General features: G+C 36.7%; 1 protein-coding gene and 1 long non-coding RNA gene across 3 annotated transcripts in view; one reads left to right on the top strand and one right to left on the bottom strand.

Moving 5' to 3' along the window:
* TMEFF2 (transmembrane protein with EGF like and two follistatin like domains 2) overlaps nucleotides 1–22,311 on the top strand; it is a gene marked incomplete at its 5' end in the record, with an annotated part of 247,076 nt that overhangs the window by 131,515 nt on the left and 93,250 nt on the right. The gene's annotated exons all lie outside the window — the stretch shown is intronic.
* The window catches only part of LOC307188126, a 92,145-nt gene that overhangs the window by 36,057 nt on the left and 33,777 nt on the right, over nucleotides 1–22,311 (bottom strand). For both annotated transcript variants that reach the window (XR_013828809.1, XR_013828810.1), the window contains one exon: nucleotides 19,557–19,618. This is a non-coding gene — a long non-coding RNA (uncharacterized lncRNA). The remainder of the gene's footprint in view (nucleotides 1–19,556; nucleotides 19,619–22,311) is intronic.

The following is a 22,311-nucleotide window of genomic DNA, read 5'->3' as shown; positions in this document are numbered from 1 at the left end:
GCAAGCAGTGTCACTCCTGGTATTCTAGCAAAAGTTCAGATCTCTGGATCTGAATATATAGAATTATATTCAGGATAAGGATATATATACAGGATATATATATACAGTATACAGGATAAGGAGACTTGGGCAAGGTAAGTGGCATCAGAAAGGTTCAACAGCCATGGGTACTGGAGTTAGGAAAAGAAATTCGGTTACAAAGGGAGCAAGGAGAAGGATAAGGCAGAACCTCAGTCGTCAAGGAATTGGAAAGCTAATCAGGGGCAGATACTGGATAGATACCCACCTACCAGAACTGGTGTACAAAGCCAAGCCTTGGCTACAGAAGGCTGGGACAAGCCCCTAGATCTCAGAAATAAATTACAAGGTCAGAATGAAGCCAGCAGCAAGGATGACTGGTTGCTGAATCCGTTAGCTTTTGGCTAGGACATCTTGTATGCCCCCAGCCTAGAGACAAGATTAGTTCCAAAATGCAGAATAAGGCTGAGCCTCCAGATGAGGCTAAGTGGCCATAGCTGTGAAGATTAGAGGGATGCAGGGGGCAGGGAGCCAAGAAGATCATTATACTTCCCAGGCAAGAATGAAAAGTTGTTAGCGTTCAAATAAAATGTACTTAAAATGTCCAATGTAAGCAAGAAGGAATGGTGCTGAAATGATAAGCATATTGATTTTCATTTACATAAATACCTTTGCATGTTTACATACTGTATTTAGTTATGGCCATGAAGGGCAGACTGGAAACAGCTGAAGGACACAAGAATAAAGCAATAAATGAAATTAAATAGTCATGGAATGAAAGAGGCTATAAAGTAAGATAAGAAGCAATAGGGGAGGGATCTGACTCTAGTACTAGTCAACTGAATCAGGGGAGCTTGATGTGCTATTGATTCCAGATGAAACCATGGCCAGGTCCTCTCACAAACATAAAATACTGCATTTGCTATGTGGGAACAAAGAGTATAAGTCAGTGTTTAGTTTTATTTTTTTCCCTTGACATTAACTAAACTACAATTTTATGCATACAAGTTCCTCAATCATACATTATGAAATAATAACAAGATGTGGATAAGTAGTACTGAGAAATAATGTTACTATTATAACTGCAATATTGAAACAAATGTAAAAGACTGATTCCTGATTTTTCTTTAACCCTAGCCTAAGAAATTAATACTTTACATTTTACCACAAGGGGTAAATCTAGCTATTCAAAGATGTTCAGGTATTTTCTAGATGAAGGTAAACCTCTGTTAGAATTAAAAAGCCAGTACACAATCAGCTGATCTTGTTTCCATAGTTAGATGAGTTTTTGAGTCAAGAAGCAAGGTACATTGGACACGGGAAAGAAAAAACAATAAATGGGGGAAGGGTAAGGAGAGTAGAGGAAAAGGAGAAAAAATAATAGAGGATGACATTGATAAACCATGATACTAATAACGTAAAATTTAATGCCTTTGAGAAAAACAGATGGTTTATAAGCTTATAAAGCTTATACAAGCTTATAAAGTTTATACAAGCTCCTCCCTTATGTGCTATGATTTCCTTTCAAGGTTTTTCTCTTGCCTTTTTCTTCTTCTTATGGAGAACATCAAGGCTGTAGAAATAAGAAACTGGTCAGATTTTCTCAAAAGGAAAGAAAGACCATTGCTACAAAAGATTCTTCAGTTATAGATATCTACCTATATGTAGGAAAGGATCATGCTTTCAAAAGAGGGTTAAAAGTCCACATGGTGAGTGGTCCACACCACAGATATATCCACTCTCATATCAAGGCATCTCTTTATTTAGGATGGACCTCGAAAATAATTGGAACACCAGTGCAAAGGGATATGCATGCCTATTTATGGGGAAAGGGTTAAAAGGCAAAGAAAAGAAGGGCTTAAAAGACAGTTTCTCTTTATATCTAGACTGAAAAAAGGTCAAAACTAATATATTTATACATCAAAGAGACTCTCAGATACCTCCTGCCAAGTATAATTTATAAAGAAAAAGAAGGGCTTCTAAGTCAAACATAATAAATTTGACTCATAGCAAAGTAATAAAGCCCCATCTGATAGTACTGGGAATACTAACTTATGATTTCAACAAATATTTCTGATACTTGCTTGGTTTTAGAAACAGCTTTATATTCCCTTAATTATCTTACCTGATAAATTATTTCAGTAAGTCCAAAGTAGGTCAGTAGTAACTCTTTGCACTGGGAACTAGTCCTAAGAAGTAATTATCCTAGAACTTTCTGTTGGTCCTGCCAGTCAGAAGTAGTTCAGAGCCCTGGGGTTGATACTTGATTTAACATAAGAAAAGAGCAAGCTGATAGCTGGGTCTGATCATAGAAATGACTGGGTATGAAATTGGCTGCAGGCCTAACATTTCCAGGGTATCAAGATAGATCAAGGAAGGGAGCACAGGTGTAAGAGCAGATGCAGCTGGGTGACAAATGACATAAAGGGACAACTTAAATCATTATGTGTATTTGCTTCATATGTATGCTTTATAGCTCCTGTGCCCATTTTAACTTTGCTCTTGTATTATTCTCAACATGCCACTTAGGCCCCATTAGCGAAATCATATTGGCTTAAATGCTATTAATTCCTCAGTAGTCATTCATTTTGTCTTTGAAAGCATTAATAATGTTTTCCAGTTTTAGTGCATCACATCCTAGTGTTTGACTGCAATGGTAAGAAAGGAGAAAAGCAAAGTAGTTCAGTAAAAAGAGTTCAGAAGAGAAAATGAATGAGCATCTATTTTTTCCTTTATTTCATTGATGTTCCATAACTGAAACAGGGTGTGAGATTTGGCGTTACTTTTGTGAGCCTCTCTAACAAAGACAGTTTAGTTTGAAGTCTTTTAACATCTTACTCCTTTGATCTAAGAAGGCTCCTTGTCACTAGGAAGACTGTGTGTTGCTGGCATCATTCCCACCTTTAATGCTTTTTGGATTGTAGAGAATCATGAATATTTGAAGTGGGGCAACGGTCAAGGATGATCCTTGGCACTAGATTTCACCATACATATAAGCAAATTAGGCATTAGGTCCTGCTGACTTCAGTATTGGGTTATGAGTTTGATAGGGAAAAATAAGACACCTCTGAGTCTTAAGATTTAGAAATGATTTCTTTTTAAAACTACTACTGGTCGACAATTGAACAAAAAAGATTGTGTTGCAACTGGAAAGTTTCCAACTGTTTTCTACTAAGTAAAAAGAATATCATTTGGGGTTGTATGTGGGCTCTAAAGAAGATGCTGATTAGTCATAGAATTTTACTGAACTACGAGTTCATTCAGTCTTCCCCTACGGTGTTTTCTTTATATTGATTTCCTTTACTCTCTTGCCTTAGAACTGTAAAAGCCGTTACCATAATTTGGACTGGCTTCTAATGTGAGTTTACTCATGGACAGAATAAAACACACACACACACACAAACAGAAAATAGGTCTGTCTAGTCCAGAAAATCTAAGGTTTGGGTGGGTTGTAGGCTTTATGATAAAACCTTCTCAGTTCTAAGACTCCCGTAGTTAGGATGCTGCCTCCCTCAAATTGCCTTTCCTTCACCATGAAGACAGTGTTGTCGCCTGTGAAAACTGCCATAGTATTGTCTGTTTGTATAGATGGGGTCTGAAGAGTAAAGACATCTCCCTTTCCTTTAATACTTCCATTTGCCCAGAAACTTTTTCCAGAGAAGAGGGCAATATACAGCTTCTGCTGTATATTTGGGGAAACACACCTCTTCCCACTCCCATAATTTCAAGAGAAAAATGTTGACATTTTTAGCAAATCTATGGCTTAATGTAAAAATTTGAGGTTGATTTTATTTCCTTCTTTTATGTATTTATCCACCTATCTTAAACAAGAAAAAATAATTTGTACTTTTAAAAAATTTCACACAATTTAGAAGTGCAATTATAAATAAGACTAGTATTTGTAACATGGTCTGTACAATGGTCTGTGCCTACAAACGCCATGTCTGTGACCCAGACTTCCCTCTGCCAATAGCCAAGTCTGCAAACTGAATCTAAACACTTTAAGTGTTACTTAGAAAGATGAATAAATAATGATGCCGCTTCAAATGCACAGCAGGCCATTCCAAAAAGAGACAAACAAAAAAATATACAACTAACCCACCCTCCAAATTTGGGTTGAGCTTTGTGAAAAGTAAGATTTTTTAAATAAAACTGAAATTTGAAAATAAATCATGGTCTTTCAAACAAAGACATACCTCAGGTCTTCTATGTCCTGGGCTACTTTACTTAGAAAGGAATTGGATTTTCACATAAGTTCTGAAGAGTCTTTTGAATTTTTCTCAGTAATTATGTATGCCTCAACTGTGCTAGTTATCGCACAATGATTAATGAAACTTAATTAGGATGTGATGGGTGCAAATGTGGATCTGGTGTAGAGTATCGAAAAATACAGGAATAAAGTATTGAAAACTTTAATACGTTTTATATGTTTTTGCAATTTTTATTTAGCTCAGACATTAGAAATCAGGTAACTTCGATTTTATATAAAAATAATGAAATACTACCTGAAGGCAGAACAAAGGAAACAAAACTCCAAAGCATAGATTGTATTTCTCCCACTAACTTAACTGTTTTCATTACTTGTTTCTCTTTTACCTGCTTGTGTAGACTATACCCTGCTTCTCCTGCCTTACTTCTGGTGCTCACTCACCAAACTCTCACCGACAATTTTGTGTTGAGTTTTCTAAGTCTCAGTTTCTAGTATATTCCGAGTCAGAGACTCTTGTGCCTTAAAACCAGGAAATACACGCTCCATGTTCCAACATCACAACATAACATCCCAGTCTCAGAGATAAAAACATGAATCTCATTGTAATCATCAAAAGATGACAGAATTTTCACAAGCATGTGTTTCCTATGCAGCAGGTACCATGGTATTGTTTACATTCATGGAGCCATTTAATCCTCCTGCTAATCTTATGAAGTTAGATACACTAATAATTCTCATTTTACATGGAAGGAGACACAGAGAGGTTAAGCAAACCACCCAAAGCCAAAGAGTAAGTGGAAGAGCTAGGATTTGAACCCTGCCAGGCTGACTCCAGACACCATGCTCTTAACCACCACTCAGTATCTTCTCATATGTTTAATAACATAAATTATGTGTCTGCATGTGTGTGTGTGTGTGTAGCATGCATTAGGTGTATATCATACATGTATAACATGTTGGATATATTCAGTACAGAATTTCACACTTTTTTGTTGTTGAAATAGAAAATACAACCTCTTTGTGATAAAGTCTACCACTAACAGGTTCACATCACCTACGATGTCCTTTGAAATATTTTTTTCCCATTAGATATATACACCTTACTTTTGGCAGACTGTGTGGGTTTTATGTGTTTTTTTGTAGAGGTATTGAATTATTATCTATGGAGCATATCCTTATGACTATATGTGTGCCCAATTAGGTTGAGAAGGTTTTTAACCATGAGGTTGCAGAGAAGAGACATATCTTCACCAAAACCTGGTTCTTTGAGCTGTTTCAACTTCAATTTGCTTGTTTTGAGTAAGGCAATAGCAACTCTGATTATGAACCAGGATGAACATTATTTATATTTATAACTAGTGATAGGCTTTAGATTTTTATCCAGAAAAGAGGCACATAACATGGAGAGTGGCCATTATAATACTCCCCCTTCCTTTAATGCTGGTGCCACTACTAGCAATATTTCAAAGGGCTGTGCAAAAGGCAGAGGAGCATTGGGGAACCCAGAAGAGCACGGGCACTGCTCAGTAAGCCATTTGTTAAGAAAGGTGGGACTTCATTCCTTAGTATCTTTGGGAATAGCTGATGGACTACATGCTCCTTTCCAAGTGGTAGAGGAAGGTTTATTACAAATGCATATTCTTGCTGCAAGAATAGAAATTATGAGATATAAAGAAAGAGGGAAGAATCAGCAAATTAAATGGCAAATAAATATGGCCCATATGCCAGTGGATTTTAATCCCTATCTTAGTACAATGCTCTGCTATATCTTTTTATTTAACACTTAAAAATATAATGCCAAGCCTCTTATTTTCCAATCTAATGTATGTTTTAATGGTTACATTAAAATGGAATTTGCTGTGGCTTTTTCTGATTATAAAAGTTGCACATGTTTATCATAGAAATTTCAAAAGCCTAGAAATATTACAATGTCATCCCACCATTCCAAGATAATTACCATAAAATTTTGAGGTGTGTTTTCCTCCTGTCTATGTGTGTGTGTACATGCACATGTGTGTGTATGTATTTTTGATGAGTCGAATCATATTTTATATATCAACAAAGCCTCTCTCTTGAAAATTTTACTTAACCTTGAGGTTGTGCTTGGAGATTGTTACAAATGCTAAACAAATTTATGAGTAATATATTTAGATTTGAACATAATTTCTGTGGGCCCAAATTCTAATTATTCTTTCAAAATTTTTGCCTTTCTCAAGACACATGCAGTTGAGGGCAGTGTCCTAACATTTGCGATCTAAAGAATTTACCAAAACCTAAATCCCCTCTAAGTCTACCTTAGACATTTTTCTTGGTTAACTCCAAGAGGTTAGACAGTATGTGTACTGAAAACATTTCCTTTGTCTGTATCCAGAGCGTTCATAATAAATAGCTTTCTGAGGTATAAGCATTATTTACTGAGAAACTGTCCACCCACAGGTGTTTTAAATTGGGTAGAAACCACTCCTGGCCTTCAGTGGTTTACTCCCAAATAGTAATATACTGTATATGTTGGTTCATCTAAACAACAAATCAGCAAGCAGTCCTCGGCAGCCCACATCAGTCTGTTCCAGAAATATGCCCCTATAAGCAGTATGTGTAATATCTAATAAGTGATTGAACAAATTGTAAAATTATATGCAACATCCAATTGAAAAAATCAATACTGCTGAAGAACTAAATGCTTATTATAGTATAAAGAAGAAAATAAATAAAGGAAACAAATATCTGTTTTTTCTAGCTTCCCCCCAATGCAAAGTAAAAGTAATCAGGAGTGGGTCCATTCATCCCTTCACTACCAAGCTCTGAGTGAAACATAAGAACTCAGGACTATGCACTTGGGACGAGTGATCTTCTGAAGTTTGTTTACCACAGCTCTTTTTTATTCATTGCAGTCTTTTCAAAGTCTTTACATAATAGTTTACTCTGTTCTCTGAACTCATCCTAAAATGAGCTTTCTATAATCAAAATTGTATTATTCAGGGTAATAAAAGCAATGCTCGGTTCCAAGTAGTCATAAATGCCTATAATCAGCAGATATTAAAAGATGTATATCAGGGAGAAGTGTGCAACAATTGAGGAAAAAGCAAGAAATGAAGTAAAATATTATCTTCACTTTAGCAGAAATTAGTGATGTATTTCTGTTTAAACATTGATATGTACATAAAGGTGATACTTTAAGACATTCAAATATAACATCAAATTATCAATTATGACAAAGAAATAAAAATATTATATTTGAATGAAGTATGCAGTTTAATTTTAATTGAATATGTTTTTCCTCCTCTAAAAGATTTGTTGATTTGGGAAAAAGAGAATACAACAGAGATGCTTGCATTACAGTGACATCGGATGGTCAGACTTGGGAGGGGAAATACATTAAAAGAAGCCCTGTATTGATCAGTATATCTGTACCTGACATTTTTGTGTATTATTACATGCTTAGGAGATATGTTATGGTATGTTTTACACTGAATTCATAAGTCTTTTAACAATTGTCTTTTGTTGGAGAAAATATTTCCCTTTTGAGATGCACATGGCATTAAGGGACAGCCAGATGAAAAGGGAAACCTTCTAACATATTAAAACCTAATTCTTTTCAGCCTACTTTCTCCTCTCCTTTGATCCTCTGATATCTCTAGGATGTACTTAGGGCAGGTAATGTTATCTTCATTTGACAGATAAATACACGAAGCCCCTGGGAATTCCCTGGCGGTCCAGTGGTTAGGACTCCATGCTTCCACTGCATGGGACATGTGTTTGATCCCTGGTTGGGGAACTAAGATTCCACAAGCTGCACAGTGTGGCCAAAAAAAAAAAAAAAAATACATGAAACCCCTGAAAGGTTAAGGGTAATCAACATGTAGTAAAGAGAAGGGCTCAAGTGATTTATGCCACTACCTCATCAAAGCTACCCAAGAGAGATTTTAAAAAGAGAGAGAGAAAAGAGTTGGTATGACATAGTGGAAAGACCACTGGGTTCAGAGAAGTGAGGTCTCATCTTGGATAAAATCACATCATTTCCCTTGGTCTCTGTTTTTTTTTTTCTTCCTATAGACGAATTAGATTACATAGATAATTAGATGACAGATAGATTTATAGCCATTTTGTAGTACAATTCACATAAAACTCATTCATTTAAAGTATACAATTCAATTGTTTTTAGTATAGTCACCAAGTTGTGCACCCATCAACACAATCAATTTCATAATATTTTTATCACTTCAAAAAGAAACTTGTACACTTTAGCAGCCCCTTCCCATTTCCTCCCCAAGTTTCCCTCCTCCATCCTTAGGCAACAACTAATCTACTTTATGTCTCTATAGATTTCTTTATTCCAATATTTCATATAAATGGAATCATTCAACAGGTTGTCCTTTGTGACTGGGCTTCTTTCACTTAGAATATTTTCAAGGTTCATTGTATCATGTATCAGTATTTCATTTTTTGATTGATGAAAAGTATTTAATTGTGTAGATATACCACATTTTGTTTATGCATTTATCAGTTAGTTGATGAACATTTGGGTTATTTCCAATTTTGGGTTCTGATAAATAACGCTGTTATGAACATTTGTATACAAATTTGTGTGTTTGTATATGTGTGTAAGTACAAGTTTATTTTGGACATATGTTTTTATTTCTCTTGGTATATACCTAGGAGTAGAATTGTTAGATTAAATGGTAACCTCGTGATTAACTTTTTGAGGCACTACCAGATAGTTTTCCAAAGTGGCTGCACCATTTATATTTCTAGCAGCAATGTATGAGGATCCAAATTTCTCCACATCCTTGCCAACACTTATTATTACCATCTTTTTGAATAATACAATCCAAGTGGGTATAAAGTGGTCTCTGATAGTGGTTTTGATTAACATTTTCCAGATGGCTAATTGTGTTGAGTCTCTTTTCAGTGTGCTTACTGATCATTTGTATGTCTTTGGATAAACATCTCTTCAGATTTTTACCCATTTTTTAATTGAGGTATTTATCACTAAGTTGTAGGAGTTTTTTTTTTAATTGTAGGTATAAGCCTCTTACCAAATATATATGATATGAAAATAGTTTCTCCATTCTGTGGAGTTGCCTTTTCATTTTTGTGGCGATACCTTTCAAAACACAAAAGTTTTTAATTTTGATGAATTTCAATTTGTCTGTCTTTCGTCACTTGTGTTTTTGGTGTCACAACTAGGAAGGTTTTGCTTAACCCAAGGTCAAAAAGATTTACTCCTATATTTTCTCCTAAGGGATTTATAGCTTTGGCTCTTATATTTAGGTCTCTGATTCATTTTGAGTTAATTTTTTATATGGAGGGAGGAAAGGGTCAAGAATCATTTTTTTACTTGTAGATAATCAGTTATTTCAACACCATTTATTGAAAAAACTATCCTTTCTCCATTGAATTTTCTTGGCACCCTTGTAGAAAATCAATTGACCCTGTATGTGCGCGTTTATTTTTGAGTTCTCATTTTATTCCATTGATGTATATGTATATCCTTATGCCAGAATAAACTCCATTTTCTCATAGGTAAAATATAGGAAATAAGGGTGTTGGTCTAGATAATGTCCATGGTTCTTTTGAATCCAAACATCACCTAAGATAGGAACAGAATTACTGTGAGCTATATAGACCTACTTCACAAGCATCCCCAGTGGCCCCAGTGGCATTGTTCCTCTTTCCTTTTCAACCTAAAATTTTTACTGTTAGTTTTAAATTAGAAAAGATGGTCTATTGTGTCCAGAAGGTAGCATTTACAACTCTGTATTTTAACCCTCATGCAGAAATAAGATTTTCGTACTGGCTAATCATCTCTTTAGAAAGCTCAGAAAACAGGAGGCTCTTCAAAGGATATGAATCAGTGGTGGCAAAAGGTAGAAATACAATGAAGTTATTTAAATAAGAGAAAAAATTCAAGAATTTAATAATAAAACAATGTTGAGGAGAAGAAAGAAGGAGAAAAGTAGGATAGAAAAAGTAATTTTAAAGAAAAATCAAACTAAGAGAATATGCTAAAACCATATTTCTGCGTATCCCTGATTCAAGGTAAGGAAGAAAAAGAATAATTCTCATGATGTAATTAGAAAAGATACTAGTTCATCAAAAGATAGTTTAAGAAGTTCTGAACTCCACAAGGATTTATACTCCATGACTTTAATAACATTTTGAACAAAATAAAATACAACATCCTTGATAACTCCCTTATAAATTATACAAAATTACTTATATTGGATCTTAATGTAATATATTAATGATAAAATTCTAAAGTTGTGAGATTATATCTGTAGACGTGATTCTCTGTAAGACCTGAATAATGATATCCGGATATGTTATTGTTATGGTATCTGATTCGGTGCAGGGTTAAAACAAGATCGATGGCCAATGTGTCTGTTAGTCTTTTTCTCTTAATTATTATCTCAGGCAGAGATTAGGCAGAACTCCTAAAATATTTCATATGAGTTTCTAGGATTATAGTTCCCAAGTACAGATAACAAAACTAAGCAGTTGTTGAGAGAAAAATCATTTGTTCAAGCAGCAGAGAAAGGAAGAGTGCCAGGTCTTCAGATGGTCCTAGAAGAGTGTTTCTTGAACAATTCTCTGATTTACTATAAGCCATTTATGAAAAAATTGGAAATCAGATGACTTGGTTTGTGACAATAAAGTGTCATTTCCTTATATCATTGTTTTCTGTAAATACTTTATTTTACTATTAATTAAGAATAAAAGATGTGGTTGTTACACAAGTTCATGCCAAGTGGGAAAACATTGATCAGATTTTTATGACAAATATTCTACCTTTGATCATATTTAGTTAAAAGATTATAAGTAGAAATGAGAAGCAAAGATAAAAATATGCAAAACAATAGCAATATATCATAATATAGAGCCTAACAATTATGATTATGGGTTTAGAATACGAAATGTGACTTAAGATATACAGTTGCTTATAAGACTTCCTACTATCAATTCTGCTTTTTCTATTTTTCCTCAGATAATCAATATAAAACCAATAATTTGCTAGATATATTTGACTATATATTTTTTAAATCTTCATAATGGGATTTGTAGCCCTTTATTAGTATAATCAAGCTTCTGGGAATTTTAACCCACTTATTCATTGATTGCACCTTTTCCCCCCAAATTTTGTTTGTCCCAAATCAAAGTATAGTTTCAAATTAATATCTTGTACCGTAGTGTTAAAAGACAAAAAAATCTTTGCACTAAGGATGAAACAACACATTGTAATAAAGTACGGTGCACAGGGTCAGTAGGCTCGCATTTTCTTTTCTTCTTTTTTTAACGTTTTTATTGAAGTATAATTGCTTTACAATGGTGTGTTAGTTTCTGCTTTATAACAAGGTGAATCAGTTATACATACACATATATCCCCATATCTCTTCCCTCTTGTGTCTCCCTCCCTCGCACCCTCCCTATCCCACCCTTCTGGCTGGTCACAAAGCATCAAGCTGATCTCCCTGTGCTATGCGAATGCTTCCCACTAGCTATTTTACATTTGGTAGTGTATATATGTCCATATATACACTACCACTCTCTTTGTCCCAGCTTACCCTTCCCCCTCCCCGTATCCTCAAGTCCATTCTCTAGTAGGTCTGTCTTTATTCCCGTCTTGCCCCTAGGTTCTTCATGACCATATTTTCTTTTTTTTAGATTCCATATCTATGTGTTAGCATACAGTATTTGTTTTTCTCTTTCTGACTTACTTCACTCTGTATGACAGACTCTAGGTCAATCCACCTCACTACAAATAACTGAATTTCGTTTCTTTTTATGGCTGAGCAATATTCCATTGTACATATGTGCCACATCTTCTTTATCCATTCATCTGTCGATGGACACTTAGGTTGCTTCCATGTCCTGGCTATTTTAAATAGAGCTGCAATGAACATTGTGGTACATAACTGTTTTTGAATTATGGTTTTCTCAGGGTATATGCCCAGTAGTGGGATTGCTGGGTCATATGGTAGTTCTATTTGTAGTTTTTTAAGGAACCTCCATACTGTTCTCCATAGTGGCTGTATCAATTTACATTCCCACCAACAGTGTATGAGGGTTCCCTTTTCTCCACACCCTCTCCAGCATTTATTGTTTGTAGATTTTTTGATGATGGCCATTCTGACCGGTGTGAGATGATATCGCATTGTAGCTTTGATATGCATTTCTCTGATGATTAATGATGTTGAGCATTCTTTCATGTGTTTCTTGGCAATCTGTATATCTTCCTTGGAGAAATGTCTATTTGGGTCTTCCGCCCATTTTTGGATTGGGTTGTTTGTTTTTTTGATACTGAGCTGCATGTAAGTTTTGGAGATTAATCCTTTGTCAGTTGCTTCATTTGCAAATATTTTCTCCTATTCTGAGGGTTGTATTTTTGTCTTGTTTATGGTTTCTTTGGTGTGCAAAAGCTTTTGAGTTTCATTAGGTCCCATGTGTTTATTTTTGCTTTTATTTCCATTTCTCTAGGAGGTGGGTCAAAAAGGATCTTGCTGTGATTTATGTCATAGAGTGTTCTGCCTATGTTTTCCTCTAAGAGTTTGATAGTGTCTGGCCTTGCATTTATGTCCTTAATCCATTTTGAGTTTATTTTTGTGGGTGGTGTTAGGGAGTGTTCTAATTTCATTCTTTTACATGTAGCTGTCCAGTTTTCCTGGCACTACTTATTGAAGAGGCTGTATTTTCTCCATTGTATATTCTTGCCTCCTTTATCAAAGGTAAGATCACCATATGTGCGTCAGTTTATCTCTGGGCTTTCTCTCCTGTTCCATTGATCTATATTTCTGTTTTTGTGCCAGTACCCTACTGTCTTGATTACTGTAGCTTTGTAGTATAGTCTGAATTCAGGGAGCCTGATTCCTCCAGCTCCGTTTTTCTTTCTCAAGGTTGCTTTGGCTATTCGGGGTCTTTTGTGTTTCCATACAAATTGTGAAACTTTTTGTTCTAGTTCTGTGAAAAATGCCAGTGGTAGTTTGATAGGATTGCATTGAATCTGTAGATTGCTTTGTGTAGTATAGTCATTTTCACAATGTTGATTCTTCCAATCCAAGAACATGGTATATCTCTCCATCTATTTGTATCGTCTTTAATTTCTTTCATCAGTGTCTTATAATTTTCTGCATACAGGTCTTTAGTCTCCTTAGGTAGGTTTATTCCTAGATATTTTATTCTTTTTATTGCAATGGTAAATGGGAGTGTTTTCTTGATTTCACTTTCAGATTTTTCATCATTAGTGTATAGGAATGCCAGAGATTTCTATGCATTAATTTTGTATCCTGCTACTTTACCAATTCAGTGATTAGCTCTAGTAGTTTTCTCATAGCATCTTTAGGATTCTCTATGTATAGAATCATGTCATCTGCAAACATTGACAGCTTTACTTCTTCTTTTCCAATTTGGATTCCTTTTATTTCTTTTTCTTCTCTGATTGCTGTGGCTAAAAGTTCCAAAATTATGTTGAATAATACAGGTAAGAGTGGGCAACCTTGTCTTTTTCCTGATCTTAGTGGAAATCGTTTCTGTTTTTCACCATTGAGGATGATGTTGGCTGTGGGTTTGTCATATATGCCCTTTATTATGTTGAGGAAAGTTCCCTCTGTGTCTACTTTCTGGAGGGTTTTTATCATAAATGGGTGTTGAATTTTTTCAAAAGCTTTCTCTGCATCTATTGAGATGATCATATGGATTTCTCCTTCTATTTTTTAATATGGTGTATCACTTTGATTGATTTGCATGTATTGAAGAATCCTTGCATTCCTGGGATAAACCCCATTTGATCATGGTGTCTGATCCTTTTAATGTGCTGCTGGATTGTGTTTGCTAGTATTTTGTTGAGGATTTTTGCATCTATGTTCATCAGTGATATTGGCCTGTAGTTTTCTTTTTTTGTGACATCTTTTTCTGGTTTTGGTATCAGGGTGATGGTGGCCTCGTACAGTGAGTTTGGGAGTGTTCCTCCCTCTGCTATATTTTGGAAGAGTTTGAGAATGATAGGTGTTAGCTCTTCTCTAAATGTTTGATATAATTCACCTGTGAAGCCATCTGGTCCTTGGCTTTTGTTTGCTGGAAAATTTTTAATCACAGTTTCAATTTCAGTCTTTGTGATTGGTTCATATTTTCTATTTCTTCCTGGTTCAGTCTCAGAAGGTTGTGTATTTCTCATAATTTGTCCATTTCTTCCCGGTTGTCCATTTTATTGGCATATAGTCGCTTGTAGTAATCTCACATGATCCTTTGTATTTCTGCAGTGTCAGTTGTTACTTCCCCTTTTTCATTTCTAATTCTATTGATTTGAGTCTTCTCCCTTTTTTTCTTGATGAGTCTGCCTAATGGTTTATCAATTTTGTTTATCTTCTCAAAGAACCAGCTTTTAGTTTTATTAATTTTGCTATCGTTTACTTCATTTCTTTTTCATTTATTTCTGATCTGATCTTTACGATTTCTTCCCTTCTGCTAACTTTGGGAGTTTTTTGTTCTTCTTTCTCTAATTGCTTTAGGTGTAAGGTTAGGTTGTTTATTTGAGATGTTTCTTGTTTCTTGAGGTAGGAGTGTATTGCTACGAACGTCCCTCTTAGAACCGCTTTCGCTGCATCCCGTAGGTTTTGGGTCGTCGTGTTTTCATTGTCATTTGTTTCTAGGTATTTTTTGATTTCCTCTTCGATTTTTTCAGTGATCCCTTCATTATTAAGTAGTGTATTGTTTAGCCTCCATGCGTTTGTATTTTTACAGATTTTTTCCTGTAATTGATATCTAGTCTCATGGCATGGTGCTCAGAAAAGATACTTGGTACGATTTCAATTTTCTTAAATTTACCAAGGCTTGACTTGCAACCCAAGATATGATCCATCCTGGAGAATGTTCCATGAACACTTGAGAAGAAAGTGTATTCTGTTGTTTTGGGATAGACTGTCCTATAAATATCAATTAAGTCCATCTTGTTTAATGTATCATTTAAAGCTTGTGTTTCCTTATTTATTTTCATTTTGGATGATCTGTCCATTGGTGAAAGTGGGGTGTTAAAGTCCCCTACTATGATTGTGTTACCCTCGATTTCCCCTTTTATGGCTGTTAGTATTTGCCTTGTGTGTTGAGGTGCTCCTACGTTGGGTGCATAAATATTTACAATTGTTATATCTTCTTGGATTGATCCCTTGATCATTATGTAGTGTCCTTCTTTGTCTCTTGTAATAGTCTTTGCTTTAAAGTCTATTTTGTCTGATATGAGAATTGCTACTCCAGCTTTCTTTTGATTTCCATTTGCATGGAATATCTTTTTCCATCCCCTCACTTTCAGTCTGTATGTGTCTCTAGGTCTGAAGTGGGTCTCTTTTAGCCAGCATATATACAGGTCTTGTTTTTGTATCCATTCAGCCAGTCTATGTCTTTTGGTTGCAGCATGCATTTTTTAAAATGGAATTTAGTTTAATTCTATTTATGCTGCCTAACATTGGCTGTTAGGATCATTGTAGAGAACTATGGATATTGAAAACTATAGCCTGCAAAGTTACTAGTCAAGAAGATTTTCTTTTTAATGGGAAGTAATACAATGGACACAAGTATCTTTACTATAGAGAAGAGCAGTGTCAGCATGAGCTGGGATAATTAGGTTCGAGTTTTGAAAGAATAATTTTAAAATAACCACTAAGCACTAGTGAACACTTACTTTGTGCCCTGCTCTCCTCCAAGGGTTTTGCATTCATTAATTCATTTAACATTAACTGGAACACTAAAAGTTAGGTACTAGGATGATTCCAGGTTTAAATAGGCTGGAACTTAGGTACAAAGGTGTTAAGTAACTTGTCTAAGTTTACTTGTCTAGCAAGGGTCAAAGTCAAGCTTCGAACCCAGAGGCCAACTTGGGGAACAGTGGAGAACTTACAAGACTCAGAGGAGTTTTACAGGTATAGAGAAGGGGAAACAGATAAAGAAAGGCATGTTTAATTAGCATGGAAGTCAAGTACACCATCTTATTTCATTCTTCACAACAGTGTGGTGAGCTAGGTATTATTTTCCTCCATTTATACACAGGATGGAACTGGTTTTGGGGAGGTTAATAACATGACAAGTGTATGTTGCTAGGTAGGGGCAATTCTTGAATTCAACCTCAGATTTTTCTAAGGTAATTCCAACGTCCATGCACTTTCTTTGTTTAACACTAGAGGGAAGATATTAAGGTAGAATTAAGGTAGTTAAAGAAAGGAATAGCTTATGACTGAGAATGTGTGTAGTACCTGAAGAGCTAGAAAGGTACCTGTAACCAAATGATTGAAGACTTAGTTGTCAAGTACATTAGGATAAGTAACACTAAATGTTAAAACAGATAAATGCTAAATTTTCAGAGGTATAACACATGCGCGCGCGCGCACACACACACACACACACACACACACACACATTTATTTCTTGTTCTCATCACAGTTCAAGGCAAGTGTTCCTAATCAGGTAATCTTACACATGGTTTGTTAGGAACCATATCTCTTTCCATATCATGGGCCTGACATTCCCTAAATCATTAAGGTCCTATTCATTTACTTAATAGAAAACAAAAGAGAAGGAATGATCATACATGGGAGTTTTTATCGGCCAGTCTTGGAAGTGGCATTCCTCCCTTCTACATAGGTCCTTCTGGCCAGAACACGTTACACAGTCAAAGGAGCATTAAGGAGAAAGAACCCAGTAATGAAGTTTGGTAATTGTTGCTAAAAGAGAGAAAGATTGGAGCCAAGGAAGCTGTACAGTAGCAGTGTATATTTAGTTAGTACATGTGATGTGTCACGCTCTGTCTCAGCCTTGGCGATACAGTGTATAACACAGACCAGGTCCACACCTGCAAAGAGCTTACATCCTGGGGAGGTTCTGGTTCAAGATGGTGACATAGACATCCTGAGAAGAGGAGGGGGAGATAGGTGATATAGAAATAAACAAGTGAGCAAGTAAGACGCTTCCAGATAAGTTTTTTTTTTTTTTAAAATACAAGAGTTCTGAACAACAACGTCCTGGGAAAGGGGGATGCTATTTAAGATCGGGTATTTAGGAAATGCCTCTCTGAGGATTGCCATTGGAGTCAAACAGCAAGCAAGGACCAGCCATACAAAGATCTGTAGAAAAGGAATTCTGAGCAGAGAACCTCTGGTCCAAAGACACAATAATGCTGACAAGCTTGGTGTGCTGAAGGAACTGGCAGAAGATTAGTGTGGCTAGAGCCCAAAAAATAAGAAAGCCTTAGATGAAATTGAAAAGGTCCTTGATCATGAAGATTCTAGTAACCTTTAATGGAGTGAGCTGTTTTTATTCTAAGTATGCTGAGAGGCCTCCAGATGTTTTCATCTGCGAGTAATTGATTTAGTCATCTGCCATCTGCTGGAGGCTTACTAGACCCTTCCAGAACATCATCATTGCCCCCTTCTCCAGATCTCAGAGCATTTTCCCTCGTTTCAATCCTATCAGTACCTAGTTACCCCAGAAATATGGATACGAGATTTCTTCAACCAGAAAGTAGCCTCCTGGAGAGCAGAGACTTATATTTAATTTGTGGCTCCCTCGGTAACAAGCACAGTTCCAAGGAAGCACTTAGGTCCAGTATAAGTGCATGCATAAATGAATGATGAATAAATAAATGAAGGAGGGAATGAAAAGTAGTTAAAGGAAGAGAGAGCACTATCCCCTTGACGTAGAGCCTGCAACATGCTTCTCACTTTCACTATGTCATTTGATCCACACGAGCACAATGGGTGCATGGGGAAGCATTTGGCAACTGCACAATTATGAGAAGCAAGACATTAGAAAAAGAGTCAGAGAGAAATGAAGATTTTGAGGCTGAGTGCTGGGAAGAATAATGGAACAACTTTGGAAATAGGGGTTGGGAGGTAGAGTCAATTTGGAGTAGGGGAGGGAGGTGGTGAGAGAAAGTTATGTTCTGCTTCAGCTGACAAAAGGCAGAACCAATTGCAATGCCCAGTAGGCAAATAATTAAAGGTTAAGTTGTGTGGTACAGACAAAAAGAGCTGCAGGAGTTCAGAGGAATCTAATAAAGGAAATGGATTTGGGGCTGAGGAATGAGAATAGACACTGGGCAGCAAAAAGTTAGATTGCTGGGCAAAAGGACACAAAATATTTACTGAAAATAACATGAGACTGGAAAGAAAGGGCAAACTAAGTAATGGAAAATAGAAAGATATTAGGATATTTTAATTAAGAGACAATAAATTAGAAAGAGACCAAAGGGGGAAAAAAAAACCCTGAAGAACTGCTATCCTCTATTTGTTTAATTAAAAGATAAAATTACTGCCCTGCTGCTCACTGAACATTTCTGATTTCCCACCTCCAGAGTAAGGGAAATAGGTCTACATTACAGATTGTACTTTTGGCTCCCTTGAAGTTGGGGAAGCTCATGTAACTAGTTCAAGACCCTGACCTGGGGCTGAATATTTGATTGCCAATACACGACTCTGCAGTGTTCTTTCCTCTTTCTGGCACAGTAACTGGCACTGTTCAAGTAGGCGCCTGCTTTGTCATCCTGGGTCCTTGGGTGACAGGTAGCATGAATAAGAAATAGATCTCTGTTGTTTTAAGCCACTGAGATGTAAAGGTTGTTTGTTGCTGCAGCATAACATCGTACCATAACTGATGAATCCAACATCAGTGAGAAAAGATAGATTTGTAGTGAGAAAGACTCTTGATCACAAGTAGTGGAGAAACTGAGTTGTTAAACAAGGCAGAGACACAGGTTGGCAAATGATAACTGACTGCTATAGTCTGAATGTTTGCATCCCCCTGCAAAATTCATATGTTGAAACCCCAAGGTGATGATGGTGTTAAGAGGTCTTTGGAAATGATTAGATCATAAGGGTGAAGCCCTCAAGAATGGGATTAGTGTCCTAATCAGAGACCATAGAGAGCTAGTGCACCCCTTCTGCTATGTGACATTATAGCAAAAAGACGGCCGTCCATGAGAAAGTGGCTCTCACCAGATACCAAATCTGCTGCGGCCACGATGTGGGACTTCCCAGCCTCCAGAGCTGTGAGAAATAAATTTCTGTTGTTATAAGCCACCCAGTTTATGCTATTTTTGTTAGAGCAGCCCATTGACTAAACCCATGACTAAGACATTGACCAAGCTTCTAACCTGCTCATCCTCAAAGGCCTTGCAACAGCGTGGCCCTGGCAATGCAGCTGCAGGTGAGTTCACCCACTCATCCATGCTTCACCCAGTGAAAAGTAGGATAAGCCATCTCCTTCAGGGCCTCTGGTCAGCTCTCTGAGTGCTGGCTGTGTCACTCTCCTTGCCTCCTCTTCACAGCTAACATGAGTTAGGTTGACTTACCTGAGGATCAAAAAGTTGAGAGGACAGCTAGTGGGGCTTCCAGATCTCCAGTTCCACAGTGCCTACGACAAAGGCGAGAAAAGAAACAGAGATAATCAGAACCAAAAGTATAAAGTAGAACAATTTATAAACAGGGAGAACAAAATGCTTGATTGGCTTCTGACAAGAAGGATATATTTAGGAAGATAAAACCAAGCTTACAAGAATAAAGCAGGAGTTGATTTTCCATATGATGCCTACAAATATAGGGACTAGTAAAAGAAAAAGAGATGTGCAATGTGCAACATACTAGTGAATTTTTTTTCTCCCATGGAGGGATGAGGAGGAGGGTGAAAGGGCAAGGAAATGAATGTCTTTTTTAGCTCAATCTCTGACTACTTGTAGTGACCTAATTTTAGATTTGAGGAATTATACTTAAAACTGTATTTGAGATAGTGTTTTTCATATTTTAGATGGAATTCTAAGATTCATTGTAGACTTTAAATAAGAAACATTTATCAGTTCTTATTTTTAAATCTCAAAATCATGTTTTTAAAAAAGAAAACTTTTTTCTTCTTTTTAAAAGAGGAAAGCGGAACAAACTAGTAAAACTCATTCTGTTAGCAAATTCCTTTCACAAGAAGAGAATTCTCACTGCCTAACAAAAAGGCCCACCAGGGCAGATGCTCAATTTGCCATTGAATTGTACCTAAATCACATGTGTGTTGATCACACTGTATCAGTCAGAGTCTAACACATCATTCTCACTTTACTCATCAGCCTTGAACAAAGAATTCAAATCCTGCTGATCATATTTTAATAGACAAAGACATGCTTTGATAGATGGATGGATGGATGGACAAGTATATGGACAGATTTATATAATGAGGCAGCTTCATGTCTTGAAACAGCATAGACTGTGTAAAACAAACCTGAACGAGGGTCTCTTGTGCTTAAAAGCCATCTAATTAAGAGCTCAGAGCAGATGCTGAAGTCAGACTGCCTTAAATTTTGGTGCTGCCATTTACTCCTGTGTGGCCCTCAGCAAGTTCCTTAACCTATCTGAGTCTCCACGTTCTCGTCCATATAAGGAGAATTTGAACATCTATTATATGAGGGTGTGTGGAAGATACATAATAACTATTGTCATTAACCTCAGTTTTCTTTGAATTTCTTATTTAAAAACTTGTATCTCAAAAGTGTTTCTCTTGCCTATATTATAATTTATTGCTGATACTGTGATTTGGAGGAATGTCACTCGTTCTCTCATTGTTGGTGACCTGTAAGATGTGTCCTAGCTTATCTCAGAAATTCTTCTTACGTCTCCAAAGCATCTGTTTAAATAAGCCTCAACTTCCCAACCTGGGGGTCCGGCGACGGGAGGAGGAATTCCTAGAGAATCAAACTTTGAAGCCTAGTGGGATTTGATTGCAGGACTTTGACAGGACTGGGGGAAACAGAGACTTCATGCTTGGAGGGCACAAACAAAGTAGTGTGCGCATCAGGACCCAGAGGGAAGGAGCAGTGACTCCATAGGAGACTGAACCAGACCTACCTGCTAGTGTTGGAGGGTCTCCTGCAGAGGCAGGGAGTGGCTATGGCTCACCACGGGGACAAGGACACTGGAAGCAGAAGTTCTGGGAAGCACTCCTTGGTGTGAGCCCTACCAGAGTCTGTCATTAGCCCCACCAAACAGCCCAGGTAGGCTGCAGAGTTGGGTTGCCTGATGACAAACAACCAACAGGGAGGGAACCCAGCCCCACCCATCAGCAGTCAAGAGAATTAAAGTTTTATTGAGCTCTACCCCACAAGAGCAACAGTCAGCTCTACCCACCACCAGTCCCTCCCATCAGGAAACTTACACAAGCCTCTAAGATAGTCTCATCCACCAGAGGGCAGACAGCAGAAGCAAGAAGAAATACAATCCTGCAGCCTCTGGAACAAAACCCACATTCACAGAAAGATAGACAAGATGAAAAGGCAGAGGGCTATGTACCAGATGAAGGAACAAGATAAAACCCCAGAAAAACAACTAAATGAAGTGGAGATAGGCAACCTTCCAGAAAAAGAATTCAGAATAATGATGGTGAAGATGATCCAGGACCTCGGAAAAAGAAGGGAGGCAAAGATTGAGAAGATGCAAGAAATGTTCAACAAAGACCTAGAAGAATTAAAGAACAAACAAAGAGAGATGAACCATAACTGAAATGAAAACTATACTAGAAGGAATCAATAGCAGAATAACTGAAGCAGAAGAACGGATAAGTGACCTGGAAGACAGAATGGTGGAATTCACTGCTGTGGAACAGAATAAAGAAAAAAGAATGAAAAGAAATAAAGACAGCCTAAGAGACCTCTGGGACAACATTAAACACAACAACATTCACATTATAGGGGTCCAAGAAGGAGAAGAGAGAGAGAAAAGACCAGAGAAAATATTTGAAGAGATTATAGTCAAAAATTTCCCTAACATGGGAAAGGAAATAGCCACCCAAGTCTAGGAAGTGCAGTGACTCCCATACAGGATAAACCCAAGGAGAAACACACCGAGATACATAGTAATCAAATTGGCAAAAACTAAAGACAAAGAAAAATTATTGAAAGCAGCAAGGGAAAAACGACAAATAACATACAAGAGAACTCCCATAAGGTTAACAGCTGATTTCTCAGCAGAAACTCTACAAGGCAGAAGGGAGTGGCATGATATACTTAAAATGATGGAAGGGAAGATCCTACAACCAAGATTACTCTACCCGGCAAGGATCTCATTCAGATT

The sequence above is a fragment of the Stenella coeruleoalba genome (genome assembly GCF_951394435.1).
Source record: "Stenella coeruleoalba genome assembly, chromosome: 6".
Classification (NCBI taxonomy): Eukaryota; Metazoa; Chordata; class Mammalia; order Artiodactyla; family Delphinidae; genus Stenella; species Stenella coeruleoalba.
The sequence above is the reverse complement of the archived record's forward strand: the minus strand, read 5'-3'. Positions and strand labels throughout refer to the sequence as shown.